This window comes from Wyeomyia smithii, chromosome 2 (assembly GCF_029784165.1).
Source record: "Wyeomyia smithii strain HCP4-BCI-WySm-NY-G18 chromosome 2, ASM2978416v1, whole genome shotgun sequence".
In the NCBI taxonomy this organism is placed as follows: domain Eukaryota; kingdom Metazoa; phylum Arthropoda; class Insecta; order Diptera; family Culicidae; genus Wyeomyia; species Wyeomyia smithii.
In genome coordinates this window covers 95,356,397-95,368,617 of record NC_073695.1, presented here as the reverse complement: position 1 = coordinate 95,368,617, position 12,221 = coordinate 95,356,397, and the positions used below count along the sequence as shown (strand labels likewise).

Below are 12,221 nucleotides of genomic sequence, written 5' to 3'. Positions count from 1 at the left end.
TCAACCGGAGCCGCTCATAATAGTTCTAGACAGCGACAACAGCAGTCGTCCTTCCTTAGCAGCAGCACTAGCCCTGTGGTTGGTCACCACGTCTCAGGAGCAGCGCGGTTTTTCTCAGCGTGTGTCGCCAGACAGCCACTATTCCCCCCGTGTTGGGGCAGCATGAAGATTGCCATCAGGAAATCCAATTTTGGAAATCAAAATGCCTTTTTCAAGGTAAATAAACAAGTCATTGTCAATTCTTGTCAACGCAAGCAAGCATTCTGTGTTGCATCCTACAATTTAAATTTGTCGCACCCGTCTAATTTACTGAATGTGAAATAGCTTCCACAGTGCATGTTGTCCGTGTAACTTAATTCCCCCAATGTTAGGGCAGCTCGAAAGTTGTAATCAGTTACCGATTTTGTACCGTAAAATGCTTTTTTCAAAGCGAATAAAAAAATAATTGAAGGTTACTAATTTTCTGGCATCAACACAAGCAGACATTCTGTGCGGGATGCAATCAAATTCTGTTGTAGTTGTCTAATTTTACTTTCACTTTATTTAGCAAAACCCCCCACTGTAGGGGCAGCGCAAAGGCTGCGATCAGCATAACCGACATTGAATAATAAACTGCCCTGTTAGTACGCATTCACAAAAGCAGTTAGTTCGACTATGCAGATCTAATATAAAGTCGATTCAATTAATCAGCATAAACAGAATTTCGTCGTCTCCCAGCTGCCAAGTTGCAACATGATGCAACACGCAACAGCGAGCAAACGAAATTGCTTGATGTTACAAACCGCAATAAGATACGGGTTAAAACCGTTGCGTGTGTGAGAGCACCATCGGTGTTTATTCGCTGGATACAAAAATCAAATGCGAATTGTGGAATAATTCGTCTAAAGGATATAAGGAAATGGTAAACCTGAACTGAAAGGCGTGGCCTACTACGTAGCACCCTTCGGCTATAAAACAGTGTTTCTGGGAAAACTAGCTACATTCTAGTGATGGGAAATATCGCCCAAAATGGATATCGATAACAATCGATAATTTCGGGGATTTTATCGATATTATCGATAAGTATCGATAATTTGACGGCTATTTGACAACTAAAATTTTGCTATGTAAATCCACTTAAGTCGCTTTTTACGCCGCTTTTTACATGCCGCGTAAAAAAAATCGCGTAAAAACAAACCGCGTAAATTCCGGAGTCCACGTAAAAAACCGCGTAAATTCCAGAGCCCGCGTAAAAATAACCGCGTAAATTTCGGAATCCGCGTAAAAAAAACCTGCGTTATTTTTGCGATCCGAGTGAAGAGAAACCGAAATCCACGTAAAAAAAATACCGCGTAAATTCTGGAATCCGCGTAAAAACCCGCGTAAATTCCGGAATCCGCATAAAAAAACCGCATAAATTCCGGAACCCGCGTAAAAAGCGATCTTAGTGTAAATCTGCGAAAATCAGAGACAGTGAATGACAAATTATACGATACTGCGAATGAAAATTCAAACAACCGGACGAGTTAAATAGTTTGTTTTGGAAAGTCTTCGAGTTTTACACCGGAAGTGCTTTCAACGGAGTAGTTTCAAGCCGAAGTTCATTTTAAAGGTTGTATAATTAGGGACACCATGGGGGGGTAGACAAAATAATTGAAGCAGGCAAAATTTTATCAATATTTAAATGGCCAAAACATCACGAAAAATGAATCAATTTTGACGAAACAGGTTTCATTTTACTGGAAAATTATCCTAGTTTCCTAGTATTACCTGAGAACTGGACGTGACCAAGGGACACTGGAAATGTTTCGGATTTCAGGAGTGTGTGTCAAAGTGTACATTTTTACAACGCGTAGAACTTTTTCTGAAATTTTGTTTCTTTAAGGTTTATATGTTGCCAAAAATTTAGAATTTATTTCTAGTTCATTGGTACCTAAAGATTGAAAATTCGCCAAGGAATCTTCGAGGTAAGAATTAATTAAGTATGGGTGAAGATTTTAACGGTTTTTCCCCTGTTGGGTACAATTTTTTTTTGAGCTTGCAGCACCCTAGTCGAACTCAATAAACATGTGGGTGTGTCGGTCTTATGCGCGACTACGATGCTCAAAAAGAGCTCTCGTATAGATTGTCAGAGTATGCGTGTTGACCAAAGCAGGAATATTTCTTTCCTTCACTCTCTTATGCGAAAAATCGAACAAATATCAGCAGCTTCATAGTCCCAAAACAGCTTTGCAAATTTGCATTTGAAAATTTAACTGGACTAACATTTGAAAAGGTCAGATTTTTTTTTCGCAGATTTTATTTTGGAGGTTAAATATTTACGCTGATTTTCAAATGACCGTGGTTTTCTACGCGAATTTTTTAATTAAAGTGGTTTATTTAACGGCTCACTGAGAAACGCGGTTGTTTCACGAGGAATATAACCCCCGCATAAGGAAACCTAACTGTATTTGAATCTTCTTTTAAATAAATTTATCCAAGTAAAGACGAGAGATATAGAATGGTTATCAAAGGATAACATTTCAAAAATTATCTGAACTTTCTTTCAAAAATAGAAAAAAATAAGTTTAACATCCTACACTGAAAAAATATAGTTTTAACCTTCTAGTGCCCAGTGCCGCCTTTAGACGGTCTCCAGTTACACCTCTAAAAAGCTTCAATCAATACTTAAATGATTTTAAAGATTTCAAAGATTCATAGTGATTTTTTCGAAGCTCGTCTGAAAATTAGCTTGGGCACTAGAGGGTTGAGAACAAAAAGTGATTTCTAAAAAATATTGGTGATCTCAGGTTTTTTAAATGAAGTATTTTAGGTAGACAATTTAGTTGCCTTAAACGATCTATGCGTTGCAAAACTGTACACTTTGACACACACTCCTGAAATCCGAAACATGTCGGGTGTAGGTTGGTCACACCAAGGTCCCAAGTAATACTAGGAAACTAGGATAGTTTTCCAGTAAAATGAAACCGGTCATCAAAATTGATTCATCTTTCGTGAAATTCCTGCCATATTAAAAATTGACAAAATTTTGCCTTTCTCAATCATTGTGAGGGTGAGCCCTGTATAAATCAGGACACTTTTTTTCGGTGCGACAAATTTTGTTGATTGATTTCATGAAGCTACATTTGGAGGAATTTAGTGGAACTAAAATTGTTTGTTGGGTAACCGATACTTCAAAAGTAAACAGTTCCAAGTTAAACTAAACGATTACCAGAGAACTACCAATAGACTGCCGCTATGCAAGTCCATCTTATTACAAGAGTAAGCATGCCGTATCATTGCTTCTTATGAGATGGGGCAAAAAGTTTGGATATTTTTTTAAGTTCTCCAGTACTAAGTTGTCCAATTCATCTGTTCTTAGGAAATTGAAAACTATAAATACCTAGTTAGCTACCATTTTTACTCAGAAACTCAGTGACACGCGGGGCGAACCTTCGCACCACCAACAATGCTAAATTTTGCCGTATAGCAGCATCCAACAAACACCTAGCGGCAAAAGCAACTCCTGGGGTAGGGTAGGTGAGGTCTCCTCCTTCTAGGTCTCCTCCAGTAACCAGCCGCACTGACTTTCTCGTCCTTATAATATCGATAATTATCGTTAACGTCAAAAAGCTACCGATAATATCGATGACTGGCACTTATCGATATTATCGATAAGTATCGATAAGTTTCCCATCACTACTACATTCATTAGTCGGAAGGTGAACTGGATGGACCGTCCACAACGTTGACAGCAGATATCAGCACTCAGCAGTAACAGAGAATAGCAGCGGGTTGCGCCTGTGGCTGCCTTCAAATTGAACAAATCACTTGCCCCGTGGTTGTTCACCACGTCTCAGGCCTCTGCCAGGCTGACTTTCGTACGATAGCGGCGATAGCGCTAACACGGTTGATGCATTTGCCAACACTTACTCCAGTAAAGCCGTGTCTAATTTTCAATGTGAAAACACCTTTCAATTGTGTTGGCCGTGCGCATTAGGCCTCTGCCAGGCTAAATGCGAAAAGCGGCGCGAACCGATTCGCCCGGCCGTAGGTTAATGAACAGTCGTAAGTAGAGCTGTGTAAAAGTATTCTACTTCAACCTTGCGGTCGTGGCTTTGCACACAACCCTCCTGTGATTTTTCTTCAAAACTTGGCTCACCAAAATTGCTTTAACTCTTAAGTTTCTCTATGAAATTACCTAAATAGACATATCATTAGAAAGGAAAAAGATAGGGCCTTCTTTTGCAAATATCAAAGTGGGTAGTCGCCATATTGGATTTGTTTTGTTTTCTTTCAGAAAAAGTGGTTTTTGAATAAGTGCCCATTCACCTACCTCAAGTTTTCCATTCGAAAGTTTCCATTATTCCATTTTTTACATAAAATATGTTAAAATAAGAGATGTATGTTGTCTAAAACAAAAATACTATAAAAATTACCAAAGCATGTTCGACTCGACCATTCGGGTTTTCGTTCAATCTTACCTCACTGAAAATGCTGCAACACATGATATTCTTCATAGAATATTTCCAACTAACCCTTCATTAGAAAGGAGATAAAAAAGACTATCTTTTGCATATATACACAGAGACATACATATTTATGTTAGTGTGTAAAGTTTTGTTGGCATATTCTATTTTATTTCCCTTCAAGATTCTAGTGGATATTCGGTCTTTCCATTGGGACTTAGCCAGTACTCTCTTACTTCTAGGCAATATTCCCCTTGCAATATGAAAGAATGAAGGGAGTGTGTCCTCTGGATCGTCTGGACGTGCTCCATTCTTGGTTCTAGTTGGCCTGCAGCTTCTTCAAAATTTAGATCACTCACGAACTCGAATTGCATCACATTTGACTAATGTTCCAGAGCCCAATCAAAAAACGATTTGAACTGGCGAATTAGATGAAAGTGTATTTGATACAAAAAGTCAATGAATTCGATTTCGTAAAATTACAATGATTTAATAAGTTAATAAAAACTGTACCTATATGGTGCACGTTTCATTGTTCCCCTAACCAATCGCGAAGTTAAATTTATTTTTATATTGCAGGCTGAAAGCGAAAGTTAACAGCGTCACAGCCGCCAGACAATTTTCAATAGAATATCTTTTCTATTCCCTTCCTAATGATGGGTTGGTTTGAATTATTTTATGAAGAATATAACGTATAACAGAATTTTCAGTGAGGTAAGATTTAGCGAAATTTCAAACGGTCGAGTCGAACATGTTTCGGTAATTTTATTATTATTTTAGTTTTAGACAACATACATCTCTAATTTTAATATATTTTATGTAAAAAGCATGATCTTTCGAATGGAAATAAATAAACCAAAAAAATTAAGGAAATATGTACTTTGAGCATCAGTGTTGCCAGATTTCTTGCGTTTGAAAAATTTAATTGCATTTTTTGGCACATGAGCATATTTTGATTCCTAATTTAGCTATTTAATCGTGTTTCTGAGAATATTTTAAATGAAAAACACTGATCACTCAGAGTTATTATGAGCGAACTGAGAGTTACAGCATTTCTAAGAAAGTCAAATTCGCATAATACCTTGTTCAGACTACGCCGCATATCACCTTATATCGCCAGAAGATATCGGATATCACTTTGGGTGTTTATATTATAATGAGATGACATAGTTTGACATTGCTTTGGTAATTGAAAAGAGAAGAAAACAAAACCAGGTCAAAGTTAAAACAAGACAACAGGAGCAATCCAATTAGGATAGAGATATCAGCTCGCACCAACGCCAACTCTCATATGCAATTGTCAAAAAATGTGGGATGACAGAAGCAAAAATATTTCCTTCCTTCTTTTTCGCACGCAACGCGAAATGCGAAATTTGTAGGGTCGCGTCAAATGTCTTTTGGCCGTATTGCCAACTGCTGCAAATCCGTTTTTTTTTTTTGGTTTTCGAACATGATATCTACGATATCATGTAGCCGAGGTGATATCCAATGACAGCTCGATTGTATGGGATATCAAGTTATATGGATGGTGAAATGGCCTCGATAGCACTAATCGCCTCAGGTGATATACGGTGCAGTGTAAACGGGGTATGAAGCTATATACTTGTTTTGCTAATATCTCTGTTTTGATTTTGGACATGAGATGATTTTGGACATGTCATAGACATGTAATGATGTATTTTGAAAAAAAAAATCAAGGAATACGAAAAATGTGTAAATTTTGATCGAAAACCATGTCAGCTGCAAGGATATCTAAAGAAACTGTTTTCAATCATTTGAAATCTTCAAGTTCTAAGTAAAACGAAGGTTTTCTATTGATGAAATTTTCTCTTCTACCATAAAACAATAAATGACAACAGTTGAATCGTGAGTAATTTTGGAAATATAATCGCTAGTAAACGAAATTTTTTGAAATTCTCAAACCTAATTAAACCTTGTAATTTTCGAGAAACTCATTCGCTCCCTGCTTTCGTTGTGAAAAGAAGCATACCTGTATCACTTCGCGATTTATTTGTTCGAAAAACAAACAAAAAATACTGCATTGTGTTCAGACAGCACGCATACTGTTTCGTGTTTGCGGTACCGGTGCTATGATAACAAAAACCGTTTAGCAGCCAAAGCAAATTCTCCGGGCCACCGGGCACTGGTTAACCCCTAACGCTGGTTCTAAACTGAAGGTTCCGGAGGTATGAGTAAAAGCTTACCCAGTTACCTCGAAGGGTCCGTATTATTCAAATAGAAAAAAATCTGGCAAAACAGTAATCAAAACAGGCAAAAAAGTCTACGGGGGTTGCTGAGAGAATTGTTTCTCACCTCGTATTGGTACTATCAGACGTTATCACTAAGAGCGAGCTTGTTAAGCTTAAGGACAAGCAGAAATGTGTTATAATGGTCACCCTTATATCAGCATATATATATATATATATATATATATATATATATATATATATATATATATATATATATATATATATATATATATATATATATATATATATATATATATATATATATATATATATATATATATATATATATATATATATAAATTATGCCGTGATTTATCGCGGGAACTAAAAAAAACTTTATTACTACGATTAACACTTTAATGTCCGATCACTACTGAATTACACACAAGACTGAATTGAAAATTAAATCTAGAAAGCTTAAATAAACTAAATCCGCTGACTCGTCGTTCCTCCGGTGGTTCGATTCTGATGCAGCCTTTGTCCGCGTGGTTCGATCGAATCCTGCAGTCGTCATCGATTGTCAATTTATGGTTTCGTTGCTGGTTTGGTTCCTCCGCTTGTTGCTACGGGCCTCAGCTGGGTTTTTGCTGACGTCTCGGCTCCGGTTGCGCCTAGGCCGGTCGGTCGTGGTGTAACGTCTCCCCCCTTAGATTGTCGTCCGTCCTCGGACGATTTTTCGAAAAGGACGAGCCTCGGTAAGGTTGCGGGTTCTCCTTTTCCAATGGTTCCTTTAGGTTCCGTGGTGGTTTCAGCATGCTTATGGATTTTCAGGATGGTATCTTCCTTAGATTTGGTTCTTCTGTTGATGATATAAATTGCAAAAGAGCAGAAAAAGGTTAGTGTGAGGAGAATTCCTCCTCCGATGGTTGTTGTCCTCTTCGAGCGATGCAGGTCCAACTTTATCTCTTGAAGACTGTTTAAGTGTTCCAGTTTGATGTGGGTGATCTCATTCCGCTCTTCCGAGTAGTTGAGTTGAATGAATTTCCTTCCATAGATTGGTATGAGGTATTCTTCGTGGTCTGTTAGATGCTTTTGACCATTAAATGTGAGATTCATCACCTTAATCGTACAATTGTCTGTTTCGACAATAGTCGGGGTGTTGACTAATCTCGAGTTATTACATGAGTCGGAAATCAATACTTGTTGATTCGTATCCAATAGTATGATTCCTTTTTTGATTTCTTGTATTCTGATATGTTGCCTGACGGGTTTTAGGACACATTTTGGTGTCAAATGATTCAAAAGGTTGTTGATACAGTCGTCTTCGATAAGAGTTGTTGCTTCGCAGATGTCACAAATGTGCTCTTGTTTATAGATAATGTCTCTGTGCTTTGCCACCAGCTTGATGTCTGTACTGATTCGTGTGTTGTTTAAGTTGAGCGTCTGGATGTTGATCAGGTCGAACTCGTTGTCTTCTAGGATGGGTATTTTCGCCAAAATTAGGATTTCGTCGCCTTTTACAATTACGCTTCCTGAGCTGTATTGGAATATTTGATCTAAGTAATCCAGATTCAATTTTTGTGCTTTAAGTCTGTTATAAATGTACAATTTATCATCTAATGAAAATAAGTTTCTATTCAAAATGTTTAGCTTTGCAAATTCGATTTGTTCTTCTACGCTAGTGAGAATTTGAATTAACATGTCAAGGTTCATAATAAGATTAATGTATTCCAAGTCCGTATTGGTCGTAAGTGAGTTATTATTTTGGTCTACAATTTGTTTGTTTATTTTCTTGAGAATATCTGTAATATTATTCAGTTTATTCTGAATTCTTTCGTTTATAATTATTTGCCTTGATAAAGATTGAGATAGTAAGTTTCCCTGCTTTTCTAACGTTTCTAAATTATGATTTATAATTTCCATATCATCGTTATCTGGATTGCCTGCAATAAGTTTAATTACTGATCCTAAAGCGTTAACTAATGCTCTTCTATTTCTGCGGGGATATAAACTCAACAATTTTCCTCTTGCGTATTGGATTTTGTAATCAAGGGTCCTTCTGAGATGATCTATTATTTTCAGGTTTTCTGTCGTTTTTTCTATGTAGTCAATGTTGTTTGCAATGGATTTAATATTGATTTTGTGTATAACTCTCTCAAACCCTATTCTTATCCTAACTTGTTTTAGTTTTATGGCAATTATGCCATTATTATATGATATTTCTTTAAATTTTGTGCCGTGTATTAGGATGATGTAAGTTAATCTGTAACGAGAGTTAAGTTATTGATTTAAACGATTATTTTTTTATTCTGTTTTTGTGTATTTTTACGTCATTGATGTCTTTAAATGTAAGATCGTTATTCTCTTTTATGGTAGTTATTTTGTAAGGGTTTACGTCTTTAGTTATTCGTTGGGAAATTTTAATGTATTTAGCATCGCCTGGGTTGTATTGTTCAGGTTGTTCGTTATCTTTATTTTGTTGTTCATATTTAGCTTTCCTTTTATCCAGTTCGATTTTAGCCGCTGATTGCAAGCTTTTAAATTTTTCCGAAATTTCTTCCATGTTTGTCGAGCCCGAATGATTGAATACCAAATTACGCGGTAAATTTTTTATAGCGGTGTGAAAACTGTTGTTATAAATATCGACGGCGATATTAATTTGATCTCTTGTAGACAAATCGTTGAATTTAATTTTGTTTGTTCGATAAATTTCGATTAGGGTAGAATGAAACCGTTCTACAATACCGTTTGAATTTGAACTACTCGCGAAATGTAACTCGACTCCTAGGTCGTTAAGGAATCCGATGAAATCAATAGACCTGAAAGAAGGTTCCTGGTCACTCACAATAGTCTTCGGTCTGCCAAATTGTCTAATGTGTTCTGTAATAGCATTTTTTACGTCCACTATTGTTCTAGTTTCCAAAGGTATGGCATTTGCAAATTTGGAAAACGAATCGACTATGGTGAGCCACTTTTGACCTTTTAAAAAGAATATGTCAATGTGGACTCGATCGAAAGGGTTATTGCCGAAAATGCTTTTTCTTATCAAATTCGGTGGCTTCCTGTCATATTTGGCTTTTTTGCAGATATCACAGGAATCTATCAAAATTTTAATCTTTCGATCAAGTTGTGGGAAGAAATATTTTTGCATTATCTGGTTCTTATTTTCTTTGATTCCTCTGTGGCCACGATTATGAGTTTCCCTCACAATTTCATCCTGTTGTTCATCTAGGCGTAAGTCCTCTAGAAGGGTTTCTGAAATAAAAACTTTGTAGGGGCTATTAGTTGAAAAATGTTTCCGGTAAGTTTCTTGAACTAATTGAACTAAAGAGATTGGAATTTTGAGGCAACTTGAACCTCTGGGGTTAAGAGTCCGCTTTAATATTTCTACTATTTCTTCTTCCGTATAACTTTGTTTGACTATTATGTGCCTGTGAAATTTGGGAAAGATCTGTTCATATGCCGTAATCTCTATTTTTCCGATTTTAAAAATAATTTGGGTCCTGAATGTGTTGATTGGTCTCTCAGTGCACGGAATAAAGTAATCATCGCTTGTATCCGCTGAGTGTACTGTCATGTCGTCACTTTCATCATCTGAAAGTTCCTCTTCTCGTTCGGAGGGTTCCACGTTTAAAGACATCGATGATTGTGAATGTGCGTTTAATTGATTATGTTTTTTTAGGTTTATCCGAGACAACGCGTCTGCGACGACGTTTTGTTTCCCTGGTTTATAGATTAATTCGTAGTCAAATTCTTCTAAAGCCAGTTTACCTCTTATGATTCGGTGATTTGCATTAGTCATAGAGAAGGTAAGTGGTTGGTGATCTGTAAACATTTTGAATTTCCGTCCGTATAGATACGGTCTGAAATGTTTGACCGCCCAAACGATTGCCAAAAATTCCTTTTCCGTTGTTGAGTATCGTTCCTCTGTTTTACTTAAAGTTCGCGATGCGTATGCTATGGGTCTGTCATTGCCTGCGGGCCCTTGCGACAGTACTGCCCCTATTGCATAATCGCTTGCATCGGTAGTAAGAATAAATTCCTTGCTGAAATCGGGGTAAATTAACACAGGATCTAGCGTTAGAATTTGTTTACACTTTTCGAAGCATGCGTTTATTTCGGGTGTTATCTCAAACTCCGCGTCTTTTCTAAGAAGTGCTGTCAACGGTTTCACTATTTTAGCGAAGTCTTTTATAAATCTCCTATAGTAGCCTAGTGTTCCTAAGAATTGACGAACTTCTTTTTCTGTTTTAGGGATTGGCCATTTTTTTATGATTTCTATTTTGTCACTGTTTGGTCTTACTCCATCTTCAGAGACAGTATGACCTAGAAACTGCGTTTCTTTTTTAAAAAATTCTCACTTGTCTAGCTGAATTTTTAGTCTAGCTTCTTTGAGTCTTTTTAGAACTTGTGCTAAATTTTTCTTGTGTTCCTGAAGTGAACTGGAAAATATGATTATATCGTCCATATAGACGAAACAACATACTCCAATTAAATCCCTTAGTATACAGTCCATTACCCTTTGAAAAGTTGCCGGGGCGTTTTTCAACCCAAATGGCATGCGAGTAAACTCGTACTTTCCTCCGTTCACAGAAAATGCTGTTTTCTCTGTGTCTTCTTCTGCCAGCTGGATCTGGTGGAAGCCAGAAACTAAATCAATAGTTGAGAAATATGTAGCCCTTCCCAGTTTATCCAAGATGTCGGTAATCTCGGGTATGGGGTACTTGTCGTTGATAGTTTTTTCATTTAGCTTTCTGTAGTCGATCACTAAACGAAATTTCTTGTGACCAGATGCATCTGCCTTTTTCGGGACTATCCATACGGGTGAGGTGTATGGTGAGATTGATTCTCTTATAATTCCATCGTTTAGCATCTTTTTAACTTGCTTTTGTACTTCGCTTTCATAAACGTAGGGATATTTATATGATTTCGTATGGACTGGGATACTATCTACCGTTCGAATTTTATGTCTTATTTTGTGTGTGAATGACAGTTTGTCGGACTCCACGTATAAAACATCTCTGTACTGATCGATCACCGTTTCGAGGGCTTGTTTTTCTTCCCTATTCATGTGGTCGTCACGAAAGGTATAGTTTGTCATGTTTATTTGCTTTGGCAATTCGGTTAAATCGAACGGATCCTCATCCATTTCGATTTCACTCGAATTTATTTCTTGTGAAGATTTTGAGAAATTTTGAATCGCTACAAAAGCTTTATTATTGCTGCTTCTGTAAATACCAGGTAAAATAGTGAATGAATTGTATTTCTTTTCATTCGCTATTATGAAATCACCGTTCTTTTTGGTTTTCAGTGCGATGTACTGAAATTCTTGTTCATTTATGTTAATTGCTTGCTCTTCAGGGAATTTTTTTTGCATTTTTATTGTTTTTCGTCCGATTTTCAAGGAATTATTACGAATGTCGATTTGAGCATTTAAGTCTCTTAATGACTCGTAACCTATTAATCCATCGAAAAACTTGTGGAATTTAAAAATATAAAATTTCAATTTCTTCTTGATCTGAAATGGATCAAAAGAAGCTGATTTGTTTATTTTATGTGTTCCACTTATATTCGTTACCCTGATTCCATTCTCAGTTCTGCAATT

General features: G+C 36.7%; 1 protein-coding gene across 2 annotated transcripts in view; it reads right to left on the bottom strand.

Moving 5' to 3' along the window:
* Positions 1–12,221, bottom strand: part of LOC129724573 (uncharacterized) — a 163,707-nt gene that overhangs the window by 27,942 nt on the left and 123,544 nt on the right. The gene's annotated exons all lie outside the window — the stretch shown is intronic.